We start from the raw sequence: 16,754 nt of genomic DNA, 5'->3' as shown, positions 1-16,754 counted from the left end.
CGCCCTCAATGGCCGCATCGTCTGGATTTTCCCCGTTTCACCGACGGCGACGATCCCTCCGCTTGGATCTACAAAGCTGAGCAGTATTTTGCTTATTATCACACTCCAGCACATCAGAAGGTCCTGACCGCTTCTTTACATTTTGAGAATGAACCGCTGCAATGGTTCAGATGGCGTGATTGCACTGTGAAAGCTTGCTGTCGAGTTACAAAGCATGGCATTAAGTGAGTGTGCTTTCTATGGCATTAGTGCCAAACCCTCTGTTCAAACCATGAAGGTGGAAGGATTGGTTAAAAATCAACCAGTTCGAATGTTGTTAGACTCTGGAAGCACCCATAATTTCATTGATTCAAAATTAGTCAAGCAATTGGGGTGGTCACTTCAGCCAACAAAGCCTTTTGAGGTGATGATTGTTGATGGGGTAGAGTGAAAAGTCAAGGGTACTGTAGCAATTTTCAGTTGACGGTGGGACAGTATACTTGCTACAGTGATCTGTTTGCTTTACCTCTTGGGGGTTGTGACGTTGTCCTAGGGGTACAGTGGCTATCCACAGTTAGTCCAGTTTTGTGGGATTTCCAAAACCTAACTATGGAGTTTCAGTTGGGACCTCAGCAATTTAAATTGACTCATTGTGCACCATCAAAATCTTCTATACAGGATTTCTCGGTGCATCACATCAATAAAGTGAGCTCCACTTCCAACTTGGGATTATTTTTATATTCTCTAGATACTGGACCTGTTGACACATCAGAACTCACTCCCTCCCAAATCAATGAGCTGCACACGATTTTGAACAATTTCGAGGTGGTATTTACTATTCCTTCTACATTACCTCCCTCACGTACTCATGACCATAGGATCCCTTTGCTTCCAGGATCAAAGCCACCAAATATTCGGCCCTATCATTATGGACCTTTACAAAAAGCTGAAATTGAAAAAGCAGTACAGGAATTGCTGCACTCTGGTTTTATCAGACCTAGCCGTAGCCCTTTTTCCTTCCCTGTTTTACTGGTTAAGAAGAAAAAAGGCACTTGGAGATTATGCATGGATTACAGGGAATTGAATAACATCACTATCAAGGATAAATATCCTATTCCACTCATAGATGACCTGTTTGATAAGTTATTTGGGGCTAGATATTTTTTCAAGCTGGATTTAAGATCCGGTTACCATCAGATTCAAATGCATGAACAAGATGTGGAGAAAACTGCTTTCAGGACCCATGAAGGGCATTATGAATTTTTGGTGATGCCCTTTGGGCTTACCAATGCACTAGCAAGCTTTTAGAGCTTGATGAATGACATTTTTAAACCCTATCTCAGAAAATTTATATTGGTGTTTTTTGATGATATACTGGTTTACAGTAAAACATGGGAGGATCACCTATCTCATTTGCACCAGACTTTAGAGTTGTTAAGGCAGCACCAGCTCTATGTAAAAAAGTCTAAATGCTCTTTTGGTCAGCAACAGGTTGAATATTTGGGTCACATAGTTTCCAGTGAGGGAGTTACAGTTGATCCCACTAAGCTACAAGCCGTTTTAGATTGGCCAGTCCCTAGAAATGTGAAGGAGCTGAGGGGATTTTTGGGGTTGACAGGTTATTACAGAAAGTTTGTAAAAAACTATGGCAAGATATGCCAGCCCCTGTACCAACTCACTAAAAAAGATGGATTCAAATGGTCTGAGGCAGCAGAATCGGCTTTCCAAGAATTAAAAAGGGTCATGACATCTCCTAAGGTGTTAGCCCTACCTAATTTCTCAATTCCATTTGTTATTGAATGTGATGCTTTTGCAAATGAAATAGTGGCATGTTTACGTAAGGGTAATCGGAATAAAGAAAGGGAATTGAATTCCGATTACGGAGTATTCCGGTGTTTACTAAATATTAAGGAATCAAAAAAGTGGTGGAGCCCACACGAAACAAGGAATCCAATTCCTGAAATTGGAGGAACCGGATTCCCTAGTTTTGTGAGGTATTTGAATTCCCTAAGGGCAAGGGAATCAGGAATGCATATTTTATTCCAATTATGCCCTCACTTGTTTCTTATTATCCCAACATTGCCCTTCATTTGACACTCATTATGTCATTTTTAATAAATAAATAAAACCTATTTATATTTTTTTATATAGATAATTTTATTATATAAATTTAATTAAGAATTTAATTTAATTAATTAGTATGAAAATAATTTATTTATGTAAGGGCAATTTAGTCATCAACTTAGTTTTCATTCCGATTGAAGTGAATTAGTAAACAACTTATATAGACTCAATATCATTTTTGTCATCTTTTAATAAATAAATAAAACCTATTTATACATGCTTATATAGATGAATTTTATTATATAAATTTAATTAAGAATTTAATTAAATTATTAGTATGAAAATAATTTATTTATGTAAGGGCAATATAGTAATCAACCTAGTTTTCATTCCGATTGAAATGAATTAGTAAACAACTTATATGGACTCAACATCATTCCTACTCCGATTCCTGACAGTTTTAGTAAACAACTTCAACAGGAATCTGATTCTGATTCCACCTCATTTCAATTCCTCCTCAATCCAATTCCCCCTCAATCCAATTCCTCTCAATTTGATTACGGATTAGTAAACGCGCCATAGGTGTTGTCCTGCAGCAACAGGAAAACCCATTGCTTTCTCCAGCAAGACTTTGGGCCCCAAGAATCAGTCTCTATCCACTTATGAAAGAGAACTCATAGCTGTGGTGCATGTTATTAAAAAGTGGCAAAATTACCTCCAGGGGCAACATTTCATCATCAAAACAGATCACAATAGTCTGAAATATTTTTTAAATCAAAGAGCCACTACTCCATTCCAGCAAAAGTGGGTTTCAAAGCTATTGGGATATGATTATGAGATCCAATATAAACAAGGTGTGGAAAACGTGGTAGCTGATGCCCTATCAAGGGTACCTAATGTCCATACACTACCAACACACCAAACTGAAGAGTTAGTGGAATGTGTCACTATCACATACCCTTATTTTGGGTGGTTGGATGACTTGAGGAGACAATTGGAAAAAGATGAGTGGGTTACAAAAAAGATGGAGGAATTAAGGGCAGCCACACACGCCAACTCACTTACTTCCCATTTATCAAAGTTCCACATTGATAATGGTTTTTTAAAGTACAAAGCTAGGATTGTGATTGGACCTAATTCAACTTGGAGACAAAAGATCTTTGAAGAGCATCATTGCACTCCAATGGCCGGTCATGAAGGAGTCCAAAAAACCTACCATAGATTGAAAAGAAGTTTTTATTGGGTAGGGATGAAAAAAGATATTAAGTCATGGGTAGCCGAGTGCAGGGTGTGCCAACTGAATAAGTATGAGACCTTGTCACCACCAGGTCTGCTTCAGCCACTTCCAATACCTGAAAATGTTTGGAGGGACATTAGCATGGATTTTATTTGTGGCTTACCCAATTGCAAGGGAAAGTCTGTTATTTTCGTGGTTGTGGACAGATTATCCAAATATGCTCACTTCATTCCTCTTGGACACCCTTATACTGCAACTATGGTAGCTCAAGAATTTGTAGAGCATGTGTTCAAGCTGCATGGCATGCCATCAACCATAGTAAGTGATAGAGACACTGTATTCCTCAGTGCTTTTTGGAAAGAATTTTTCAAATTGAGTGGGTCTAAGTTGTGCATGAGTTCAGGATACCACCCTCAGAGTGATGGCCAAACTGAGGTGGTTAACCGGTGCCTGGAGACCTATCTTAGGTGCTTCACAAGTTGTCAACCCAAAAAGTGGCTCTATTGGCTCCCATGGGCAGAATGGAGTTATAATTCTTCAGTTCACAGTTCATCCAAATTATCTCCTTTCGAAGTTGTTTATGGGTATCCCCCTCCACATATTGCTTCTTATGAAAAAGGCACTGCAAAACTGGATATAATTGAGCAAGGATTGTTAGCAAGGGATAATCTTTTAGCTATGCTCAAGACTAATCTGTTGGTGGCTCAGAACAGGATGAAAGCTCAAGCTAATAAGCATAGACGAGAAAACGAGTTTGAAGTTGGAGACTTAGTTTATTTGAAATTGGTTCCCTACCAGTTGCAATCATTGGCTGCACATGCTTTTCATAAATTACATCCTAGGTTTTATGGCCCTTATGAAGTTTTGGAGAGGATTGGGAGTGTAGCCTACAAACTCAAACTTCCTACAGATTCCAAAATACATCATGTCTTCCATGTTAGCTGTTTGAAGAAGCATTTGGGTCCAGGGGTTAGTCCTCTAACAACACTACCAGTGATGACAGAAGATGGGTTGCAGTCTCGGGAACCAATCTCAATTCTGCAACGGCGAGTTTACAGAAAAGGAAATGGAGCGGGAGTGCAGCTACTCGTTCATTGGAAGGGCAGCAAGGAAGAAGATGCTACATGGGAGGATTATGATGAGTTGGCTAAGAAATTCCCAAATTTTTCTCTGTGAATACAACCTTGTGGACAAGGTTTATTTGAAGGAGTGGACAATGTTACGATTGTGATTTGTTTGCAATTAGTAGTACTTTTATTAGTAATAATCTAGTTGTTTAGTATTCTAGCCAGCTGGCAATTGTCGTAGTGGAAACATATATGTAATCAAATTGGTGGGGTGGTCCTGAAATGGTGAATTAGAAAAATCATTATCAATATAACAAAAAACAATTCTCTCTCTCTCCTTCCGTCTCTATTGTTCTCCATAGTTGTTTGGCAATTTGCAGGTTGAGAACAGGGTGCTGAGCATCGGTACTATCACATACAATCCAAACCAACTTCCAAAATTAGTCACAACGAAATGAGGGGTGGAGAGAGAGGGCAGAGGCGAGCTTCGGGCGAGTGAGGATTCGGCTGCAGATTTGGTTCCAGGATTTGCTAACGCACACCGTTGATGCAAAGGATAAGGCGGGTAGGTGCGAGAGGATGTCGTCGAGAAGGTCGTCGTTTAGCAGATGAGGCGAGGAGGGAGAGGGGAAGAAGCGGTGAAGAAGCAGAAGGCGATGCGTAGTCCAAGCGGAGCATCCCACGATGATCGACGCGTGGGCAACTGGCACAAACGCAGAAAGCACCCCCGGAAGATTTAGGGGTGGGTTTTGGTTTCATTCGTTCAGTTTTTTGCCACAATCGAAGCCGAACCAAAACTTCGGTTTTATTCAATTTGGTTTTTTTCGGTTTGGTTTTGATTTTTTTTTAATTTTATAGAACTTGTTTTTTTTTTTTAATATGGAATCTTGAAAAATATACTTATATTGGTAGACTAATAATAAGAAAATGAGAAAGTGAGAAGGCAGTTGTACATATATAAGATCATATAAATCAATCATATTCTATCAACAACCTCAATTGCAAAGAAAAATTATCATCGTATCCATTCAAAAAGCAAATAAATAGAGAAGCTCTTCCAAAACTTTCCTTCATAACCAATGATATATCCTCTCTAATTGAATCAAGTATGCTCCTTGAAAAAGTCCTAGGCTTAGTTTCAAACTTGGCAACAAAGTTTCACAAAAGAAACATCATGAACATACATTCATAAAGTGTAAAGGAATTCGGTTCGGTTTCCAAACCTCCAAAACCAAAACCGAACCAATAAGGTTTGGTTCGGTTTTTTCTTTTTCGGTTTGGTTTTTTTTTTCGGTTTTCGGTTTCGATTCGGTGTTCAGTTCGATTTTTTTCGGTTTTTAGTTTTTTGAACCCACCCCTAGAAAGATTTATTTGTTTTTAAAGGAATGACAAAATTGATTGCATCCCCTTCTTTAGACTAAAAAATGGCAATAAATTATACGACGTCAAAATACTCAAAAGTATCACGAGGAGCCAAACAGGAGATTGAAACACACAAAGCAGTACAACCAGCCTAATTCTTATACAACATGACGTATGTAATTTCTAAGCATATATTATACAAGGAAAGTGATTTCCGTCCTTCTTATAGACATTTAATTGAACCCATCAAAAGAGAATTAACGAACAAAAAGTATTTCATATTACAGCAAATACTAAACATTTTACGGTAATTGTTACTCATATATGTTTTAACTTGTTGTTTTATGCAATATATACCGAAATCATGACTTCTACAATTGACATGAGGGAAGATGCAAGAGGGCAGCCTATTCAAAAGGCAATGGTACATACAAATCTTGTATCAGCTTTGAAACTTTTTGGTATCTGCATTGGTATTTTGTTAACCTAAGTTGGCAGAATGGGGACGTAATATGCACCAAAAATTCTAGTTGAACTATTTTACGGTTTTGCTTTGAGAAATTCTCTGCTTGTTCTGCGAATCAATCCTCAATTTCTTTTGCAAATGTGTCATTTTGACAAATTAAGCAAATAGTTTGAAATTCAAAAATTTAAACGGTTTGGGCTGATGGAAGGTAGCATTCCGTCAATGGCATGGATTGAAAAAACAAAAAATATTTTGCACACTGGACTTACTTCCAGCTTGTGAGTCCTTTATTTAAGCTTGTTTTCTTTTAGCTTCTGTCATTTTCATTAATTTTCATGCCATTTTCATTAAATGAAGTTGTTATTTGATTTTTCGTTAAATTAAAGTTAGCTCAAGCTGTTTGACATTGTACCATTAACGTATATTTAATATTGACGATTGATGACGATCATATGATCATGATTTAATCTAGATTTTTCCTTACCAAGCAATTAAGATGTACTTACTTATACTTATACACTAAGTTTTGCTAACAATATGTTGGAAAATTGACTACTTACACCGCATCCAAATCCCTCTTACATACTTTTGTAATGGTCTAATCTCTCCAATCTCACATTTTGCAATCCATCTCTTACTAATTTGGCGTCAATCTCTTGAGACATAAAAACCTCTCGCTCAAACTAGCTCTTGTGTAAGGAGATGTTTGGTATTATATTTTTATCCAGTTTTTTGTTTTGAAACTAAGGCTCAAACTAACTCATATGTAAGGGGATGTTTGGTATTATATTTTTATCCAATTTTTTGTTTTGAAACTAATGCATATTAACTAATTTAGCTACATTTATTATTTATTTAAATAAAAAATTAGATGCAATGAAGATTCCAAATGGGCCCTAAGTAACCTCAGCTGAGTGGCATATAAATCAGTGCCCATTTTTTCTAGTGGCTATGATAAACTCAATTGGACATACCGTAGTAAGAACGTCTATCAGTCGATCCTCAATCTTTACAAAAGTCAAATAAATTAAAATGTCGATCAACTTCTAACATGTTTATATCGTTCATGTTAAACTGGAGTGAGTGGGAGTGTAGACAGCCTAGTGAAGTTAACCCAAATTTGCATCAGTGCCGAGGCCGAACTTGACATTTTACCATGGCTACAAAAACCCAACTGGTGCAAGAAATTGAATAGAAACTTATTATTTGCAGTTCATTTCAGAAGGCCAGTTCTAAAAACCTCCTATTTTAGATTGCAAATTTTGTGATGACAAAAGATAAAGTAGAAACAAGGAAATGAAATGAAAGCAAATACATTAGCGCCTCGATCACTATGCCAAACCAACATCCTAGCGAAGTTTACTTCAATTTACATCAATGCCAAGGCTGACTTTGCAGACTACAACATAATTAGTTTTCTGCACTCTTCTCTATTTCCAGAAATAGAACTTGATACAGTCACGGCCACGAAAACTTCATCGGAACCCTACCTGGTGCAAGCGACAGTCTAGGAACTTTATTTGGGTGCTCATTTCTGAATGTCAGTTGGAAAACATTCTATTTTCTATTCAATCTCTTTGCCCACTGCATTACAACATATAAGAGTGTTTTCTTCAGTGCGTAGATAAAAAATGTTCGGTGCTCTCAGTGATTTTCTATCAATACTAGATTCTATATTTGGTCATTTCTTAAATCTATACTTTACTGGACCTGTTTAGTCATTCGACACCTCACAACTTCTGTTGGAGTGAGATTTCCTACAAGAAGAAATACCTCCACAGATTTGTTGACAGCAATCCTCACGTTCGCCGAATCCTTCTTCGAGATGTCCCAAAATAATCTTCCTCCGCAGTTTGGCGAGCGGGTACCTGCAAAAGATACTCCAACGCTCAAGTCAGTCGATTGATTTCTATCCTTTGGATTCTCTCGGGTTCTCCTCACCTCCCTTGTTCTTTGGCTCCACTCCATCTTTATAGGATTGCATGCCTAGAGGGCAAGTACCACAATCTCTCTCTCCTTCCCACTTCCTTAGTGGTCCTCCGTAATATGACTGCATGCTTCAGGAACAAGCACCACGTCATACTTTCCTTTCCCACTTCCTCAGTGATCCTCCGTAATGGAGGCGGTTACCTGGACACGTGCGCCTGCTTGTTCCTCGTGGGCTCTCCTTATGGTTTACCTTGCATAACACCATCCTTAGGTGACTTGGATTGGCCCATGAGTCGAAACCTGGATTTTATCCTCCCACAATGCCCCCTTTTTCCCTTTTTTACGTATGTAAAATAGGGGAAAATTAAGTTTTTCGATCACATGTGGCCTTGAAACTATGCTTTTTGAACCTAGCTAAACTTTTAGCATTTCTTACTAAGACCAACCTTTGTGGGAGTTGCTTTTTCTACGGGTAAACTTACCTTCAGTAAGTTTACCAAAGTCATTGTTTCGTGTGCTTGACTTTCGAAAGCCAGACAGGCTGCTTTGTTTACTTTACGAAAGTCACCTCGCACCCTCACATAAAATGTGGGCTGACACCTTCCACGAAAGCAGACTGACATTACGAAAGTGGACTGACATTACGGAAGAGGACTGACATTACGAAAGTGGATGACGAAAGATGATTGACATTACGAACGTGGACTAACATTACGGAAGAACTGACATTACAAAAGTGGACTGACATGGCGAAAGAGGACTGCCGAAATTTAACTATGTAGTCTGACATGTCACACTTATGCGTAATGTCAGTTCTTCCGTAATGTTAGTCCAAGTCACCTAAGAATGGTGTTATGCAAGGTAAACCGTAAGGAGAGCCCACGAGGAACAAGCAGGCGCACGTGTCCATGTAACCGCCTCCATTACAGATGATCACTGAGGAAGTGGGAAAGGAAAGTATGACGTGGTGCTTGTTCCCGAAGCATGCAGTCATATTACGGAGGACCACTAAGGAAGTGGGAAGGAGAGAGAGATCGTGGTACTTGCCCTCCAGGCATGCAATCCTATAAAGATGGAATGGAGCCAAAGAACAAGGAAGGTGAGGAGAACCCGAGAGAATCCAAATGATAGAAATCAATCGACTGACTTGAGCGTCGGAGTATCTTTTGCAGGTACCCGTTCGCCAAACTGCGGAGGAAGATTATTATGGGACATCTCGAAGAATGATTCGGCGAACGTAAGGATTGCGATCAACAAATCTGTGGAGGTATTTCTTCTTGTAGGAAATCTCACTCCAACAGTTGGCGCCGTCTGTGGGAAACAAAATCAAACTACAAACATGACTGGATCCGCACAAGAAGTTCTGAATCCCTCTGAAGGCGTAGGGACTCGATCGGTACATGCTAGGTCTCAATCACAAAATAGTGAACCCAGTCTTGCCATGGAACAATTTAGAAGGTTAACGAGGGAATTGTGTGAAACAAAAAAGACAGCAGATGAGGCGTTGAAGAAGGCTGAAGCGAAAAACGCAGTAGAATGTGCAATCGGCACCAAGAGACAACGCGCAAAAGAGGAAGATAAGGGGGCAGCTCTAGTAGCGCGCCATACAGTAACCGTGTTGAAGTGACGAAAAATCAGGGCGAAGAGAATCACAGGGGAAAAGGATCGAAAAAGGTAAAGGATGTTGATTTGCGAGAACAAATTGAGAAGATTGTGAAGGGATACAAGCCCCAGACCCTGGCAGAACTTGCCTTGGAAGCAGCCAGAGGGATTCGCAAATCACCGTTCACAGAGGACATCCTAAAAGCTAAAAAACCTGCCAAGTTCACCCAACCAAAGTTTAGGCTATTCGAAGGCGCAACTGATCCCGTCGAACACATTTACCACTTTCAACAACAAATGGCGCTTGAAGGAGACGACGAGGCCCTCCTGTGTAAGTTGTTCCCCTCAAGTCTTTCGGAATCATCGTTAACTTGGTTCAGACAACTGAAACCAAGGTCTATCGGAAGTTTCACAGAGCTTTGCGAAGCATTCATATCTCAATATGTCTGCAATCGGAGGCCAAGAAAAGATATTACGATCTTGTTCAGCACCAAACAAAATGTTGGCGAGAGCCTCAAAAGCTACATGACTAGGTTCACTGAAGAGATGTCCACCCTAGAAGAATGTGAGTCCCACACTGCGTCTTTGGCATTCCGAGAAGGGGTGTTGCCTGGAACAAAGATGCGTAGGTCATTGATTGAAACGCCACCACTGGACATGAGAGAGGTGATGGCCCGAGCTGATGGAATCATCAGATTAGAGGAAGAGGAACTTATCCAATCAAAGTAGGTCACCGTGACTATTGTTACATCTCCAATGGGCACTACCACGAAAGATTTGAGTGGGTCTTGGGAAAAGTCATGGAAAACACAAAAGATTTGAATGTAGGGAAACTTGGACGCATATGGGAATGACCATATGAGGTGACTGAAGCTTTCAGAAATGGAGCTTATAAACTCAGGCACGTAGAAACAAGTCAGTATGTGATGCGCCTATAGAGCGCAATTCATTTGAAGAAAGTACCACATTTAGCTTCTCGTGTTTATGTTTTCAGTATTTAAGTTTCTGTTTCCAGCAATGTTGAAGGGTAAATCCCCTATTGTCTTCCTTGCATGTCAAAGGGGGCGTCCCTGGATGTCCGTTGACATCTCCTCATTGTATGATAATAAAGTTGCACTTTATTCGAATCTTAGACTAAAGTCTAAAGCTGAAGAGTATAAACCAAGGGATGAGGATCGAATCAAGATCGGATGGGCAGAGACCCAATCAAGATCGGAAATCTAAGATCGTGTGGGTAAAAAAAAAAACCCAAGATCGGATGGGCAGAGACCCAATCAAGATCGAAAATCTAAGATCGTGTGGGAAAAGAAAACCCAGGATCGGATGGGTAGAGACCCAATCAAGATCGAAAATCTAAGATCGTGTGGGATGGGCAGAGACCCAATCAAGATCGAAAATCTAAGATCGTGTGGGAAAAGAAAACCCAGGATCGAATGGGCAGAGACCCAATCAAGATCGAGAATCTAAGATCGAGCCGAAAAAGAAAACCCAAGATCGAATGGGCAAAGACCCAGTCAAGATCGAAAAGGTAAAAAATTGATTAAGAGTAAATTCAAGGTTGAACGGTTTTTTAGATCGATAACGAAAGTGAAATATTTGAAATATTCCCACAAGAGGGGTTTGAAATGGAAAATCACCTGTAAACTAAGAGGTTTATGGAGCAAGAAATCACAGGCTTGGAGAAGAAACTAAGCAGAGGAAGTGAAGACAAGCAAAGATGGAGAGACACAAGGTAATGACACACACACACACATATACATATATATATATATATACACACACACATGCGTGCATAAGATGGACACGAATATATGAACAGTACGTGCAGAGGTCCGCATGTCAGTAAGCAGAGATATGCACACGTAAGTTGCTCGTAGGTCTGCCTATATATGCCTACGAATCCAAACATATATATGTATACACACATAAAGTACATATACATATATATATATATATACATATATATATATATACATATATATATATATATATATATATAGAAAAGCATGCAAGAATCTAGACAGGACGTGATGTCCACAAGGGTACATATATATATATATATATATAGGCGAGTATACATATAGAAAGGCATGCAAAAATCTGGCCGGGACATGATGTCCACAAAAGTACATATAAGGAAACGTGCAAAAGTCTGGCAAGAACGTGAGGTCCTCAAAAGTATGCATATATATATATATATATATATATATATATATATATGTATGTATGTATGTATGTATGTATGTATGTATGTATGTATGTATGTATAAAGGTAAGACGGGACAGGACAGTGAGTTATATAATAGATACGCATAAGTGTGACATGTCAGACTACACAGTTAAATTTCGTCAGTCCTCTTTCGCCATGTCAGTCCACTTTCGTAATGTCAGTTCTTCCGTAATGTTAGTCCACGTTCGTAATGTCAGTCGTCATCCACTTTCGTAATGTCAGTCCTCTTCCGTAATGTCAGTCCACTTTCGTAATGTCAGTCTGCTTTCGTGGAAGGTGTCAGCCCACATTTTATGTGAGGGTGCGAGGTGACTTTCGTAAAGTAAGCAAAGCAGCCTGTCTGGCTTTCGAGAGTCAAGCACACGAAACAATGACTTTGGTAAACTTACTGAAGGTAAGTTTACCTGTAGAAAAAGCAATTCCCACAAATGTTGGTCTTAGTAAGAAATGCTAAAAGTTTAGCTAGGTTCAAAAAGCATAGTTTCAAGGCCACATGTGATCGAAAAACTTAATTTTCCCCTATTTTACATACGTAAAAAGGGGAAAAAGGGGGCATTGTGGGAGGATAAAATCCGGGTTTCGACTCATGGGCCAATCCAAGTCACCTAAGGATGGTGTTAAGCAAGGTAAACCGTAAGGAGAGCCCACGAGGAACAAGCAGGCGCACGTGTCCAGGTAACCGCCTCCATTACAGAGGATCACTGAGGAAGTGGGAAAGGAAAGTATGATGTGGTGCTTGTTCCCGAAGCATGCAGTCATATTACGGAGGACCACTAAGGAAGTGGGAAGGAGAGAGAGATCGTGGTACTTGCCCTCCAGGCATGCAATCCTATAAAAATGGAGTGGAGCCAAAGAACAAGGGAGGTGAGGAGAACCCAAGAGAATCCAAAGGATAGAAATCAATCGACTGACTTGAGCATCGGAGTATCTTTTGCAGGTACCCGCTCGCCAAACTGCGGAGGAAGATTATTTTGGGACATCTCGAAGAAGGATTCGGCGAACGTGAGGATTACGGTCAACAAATCTGTGGAGGTATTTCTTCTTGTAGGAAATCTCACTCCAACAACTTCCCAAGAAATTAGCCATCATGCCAACATGCTTGGGTGATTAACTAGTGAACATAAAGAGATCCCCGATTTAAAACATTTCTGAAGAGAGACTCATGTTCAGAACAACTAAAGCTCCAAGCATTAACCAAACACAATGATTAGGAGGATGAAAGAGAAAACTTGTAACAAAGAAAAATTGCCAAAAACAGAAAAACACTTTTTATTCTCCCCAGATCTGAAAAGCCAGAGAAGGCGGGATAGCTAATCATCAAAAAATTTAACTTCAGATACAATCTCACACTTCAAAAAGCTATTGTTTTGCATTTTCAATACCAAAATGCTACTCATGTATGTATGATGCATACACACTACAGAAAAGAGTAATTCTTAATCCAGCATGAAAGTCACCCTTTGGCAGAATAGCGTCTGTTCCCTCGTAAGAGCAAGGCTAAAGAGCGAGATGTGGGTTTATTCCATCTATTAGGAATACAACAGGTCTATCAATAACTCATAATTAACTTCAATAAGTCCTCTGCATTATTGTTTTGAATGTTTCATAAAACTACCGTTACAAAACCTATCGCTAACCATGCTTCAGTCAATAATCGAATTTTAGGTCCTATGGTACTCGTACAATCTCTTTGGTACGTTACTAACCATGCTTCATCCTGTTGTTCAAACTATATGACTATTATAACTTAAAATTGTTAATGCAGCTAACGTCTAATATTTGATTTTTCTGTGTCGTACGGAGTCGGCTGATATTAACCTTTTTCATGAATACCCATACATTGTCAAGGCAACTAACGTCTATTATTTGATTTTTCTGTTTCGCTTGGAGTTGGCAGATATACTGGCAGGGGATGAAAAAGCCAGAGCAGATCTTTGGCACTGGCTGTTGTCATTGATTTATCGTCTTTTGGCACTGGCTGTTGTCATTGATTTATCATCTCTTCAGGCGCGAAAGACATAAAGATGAGCAGTCAAAGATCTTAAGCTTTTGAATTGTACGATAAATGAGGAAATTCGTGTACTGAACTTGCTAATAAACAAGACTGAATTGTGATTTGTGACCCTGAAGGTTCACTCATTTACGTCTCGGGAGGGAGTTTACATGCCAATGGTTTTCGCTGGGATCAAAGATACAGTGAGACAAGATCCTCATTTTGCTTTGTTTACTGAGTTCCGATTGTGAATTTTCCGTCACCACCATAATCTTTTAGATGGTGTGCCAAAACGAGTGCCAAAGTGTGTGTGTGTGTGTATATATATAATATACAGTAGTTGTTGACAACTCTATATACATATAAAGAGTTGTTCAAATCCTATTTTATCGATATACAAATTGATGTTAATTAGCACGAAACTCATAAGAAGAAAATGGAGGGAGGGAAAGAGGGAGTCGTGCAGATAGCTGCAATATTTCAACAAATAAATTGACAATGTTTGTTTTCTGCTATGTTCTTTTGCAAGTTGATCCTACAAACAAAAGCACAGACAAAACTTGAAAAACGATGCCAATCAACGAAATCTAAATCATTCCCGCCCTGAATCTTTTATAAAACACAGCACCATGAAAATTTTCAATAGTAAATGTTTTTTCATATAAAAAACGAAACAATGAAATAAACGTTTTACTTCGAAATTTCAACTTAGTCTTAGATCAGACATTAACACCTTACTTCGAAATTTCTCCCCCAAAATGTGACAACAGTGTTCGAAGACAATCGTTGTAGAGTAGACATGTCATTAGACACATTACAAAAGCCTACTTTCCATGAGCTTTGCATGTAACTTACAAATTCCCAAGTACATGTGTCACTTGTATGTCCTCAACTTTCATAATCAAGTTTACGACTGAAACATTAACCCAATCCCAAAAAAAAAACAAAAACGCGACTCTCTCTCTCTCTCTCTCTCTCTCTCTGGCTTTCTTACTACACAAAAATATACCTAATTAGAGCATGCCACACATCAACACATCCAATCTTCCACTTTACAAATCACAGCTGCTGGCTTTACTCGTTCTGCTTCGTCACAAATTATATACACAGAAATTAGAAATTGAAATATTGACACTTTTCATCGAACATCTAGTGTGCCACGTTCTCATGTGCTTTATTGTAAGATTAATTGAAGAAGAATACTTTAGTTTTTGAACAAAATTAACTTCAAGATGAGTAATTTAACAGAAACGAAGCAAAAAGAAACCCAAAAATCTTTAATTGAACAACAATACTTAGTCTATGAACAAATAACTTCAGGATGAGTTTAACAGAACAGAAGCAAAAAGAAACCCAGAAATTGGAAAAATTTGTCCTTCTGAACTGGAATTACCTTGAACGAATCTCACTTCCGCTGCGAGAGAGATGGAATAGCAGGTTGAGAGGAGAGACCTTTTTTTTTTTTGGTCAACTTGATGAGGTTTTCTGGTCGTAGTGTTTTCATCGAGAGAGGTGGAATTAAGAATTCGGGAGCGCTGTAAAATTCTTTTCCCTTCTAATATCTTTTCCTTTATCTCCTGTTTTATTTAGACAATTATGATTAAATTATATTAACATTTTTATATAATTTTTTATATAAAGAAAAAGATAAAAAGTAAAGTGTAAGAGAAGTGAAAGAAGATGATGGTAATATGAGGAAAGAGAATCATATTATAGGTAGAGTGAAATAGGCGCAAAACGGTCATTTCACTGTAGGTGAACAGTGATTTTAAACCTATTTCAGTACCGGTATAATTTAAGGGTCCACGTGGATGGAGTGATTAAAACATAATGATTTGAATTTTTACTATATGATTGAGTTAATTAAGAAAACCTATAAAACTAGTAGTGAGCTCATCGAAATGTTTTAATTCTTATTCTCTATAAATACAACATGTCCTGTTTTAGTAAACGCGTGAAACTGAAGAAGCGAAATGATTCTTGTTCCTATTATGTATAAATAAGCATGCCATATTATATGAAATCATAAAAATATTGGATTGAGGTTTGAAATCTCCTCATTCCAAATGGACCCCAATGTATGACTTACCTTGTCCCCATAAATCCTCTTTAGATTTTTGTGTCCAGAATAGCCAGACTCGGGAGTTTGGGCCATTCAAGAGAGAGAGATTCAGACTGTTCAAAGACTTCTTTTCCGTGAGTTAAGCTAGTAGAATGGGCTAATAAGGGCCGCGTGATATAAAATGAGCGGTCTGGATTTTTGAATTTGGCTGCTTTGGGCACAAAGATCTTAATTGAGGGTTTTAGGCTTTTAACCTTAGATTGTGGAAAAGATATAGAATATGTTAAACCATTCAGAACTTGTGAAAAAAAAAAATCGATCATAATTTTGTTTTATTAATTGGAGAGCCAAAATTTAAATTTGAGATTTCGTCGGACAAAAATATTCATAGATTAATGGTATGCTTACTAAAGTGGAATGGGAGTGGGAAAAGGGGAATTGAATTCTTTCTCAATTGATTCTGCGATTTAATAGTTTAATAATTTTTTTAGGAATGAAAATATAGGCGAAGTCTGCTCAAATCAATAATCATACTCATGAAAAATCATGAATTCCAATACTGAGGGGGCATGAGATTTTGACTCCAAGAAAAAGTTGCAAGATGGAGAGAAATAAAGTATTCGAATTGTATGAGATTACTAGAGAGTTCTGAAATTTACCCAAAAACTTTTATTTTTGCCTATGTCCTCTAAAAAGGACATTAAAAATGGAGAGCTCTTCAGAGTGCTTGCTTCCCATTTGGATGCTAGTCCTCACGCTAATT

General features: G+C 38.5%; 2 protein-coding genes across 12 annotated transcripts in view; one reads left to right on the top strand and one right to left on the bottom strand.

Annotated features, from left to right (window-relative positions):
• LOC126628420 (N-terminal acetyltransferase A complex catalytic subunit NAA10-like) overlaps positions 1-16,754 on the bottom strand; it is an 85,374-nt gene that overhangs the window by 45,832 nt on the left and 22,788 nt on the right. Inside the window, exon 2 of one of the 7 annotated variants that reach the window (XR_007625419.1) lies at positions 7,638-7,759. The exons of the other annotated variants lie outside the window; for them this stretch is intronic. The gene's annotated coding sequence lies outside the window, so the exon portion shown is untranslated. The remainder of the gene's footprint in view (positions 1-7,637; positions 7,760-16,754) is intronic. 7 annotated transcript variants of the gene reach the window in all.
• LOC126628415 (disease resistance protein RGA2-like) overlaps positions 1-16,754 on the top strand; it is an 87,297-nt gene that overhangs the window by 49,769 nt on the left and 20,774 nt on the right. The window lies entirely within an intron of this gene.

This window comes from Malus sylvestris, chromosome 7 (assembly GCF_916048215.2).
Source record: "Malus sylvestris chromosome 7, drMalSylv7.2, whole genome shotgun sequence".
Lineage (NCBI taxonomy): Eukaryota > Viridiplantae > Streptophyta > Magnoliopsida > Rosales > Rosaceae > Malus > Malus sylvestris.
Note: the sequence above shows the minus strand (reverse complement) of the source record. Positions and strands in the feature narration are given on the sequence as shown.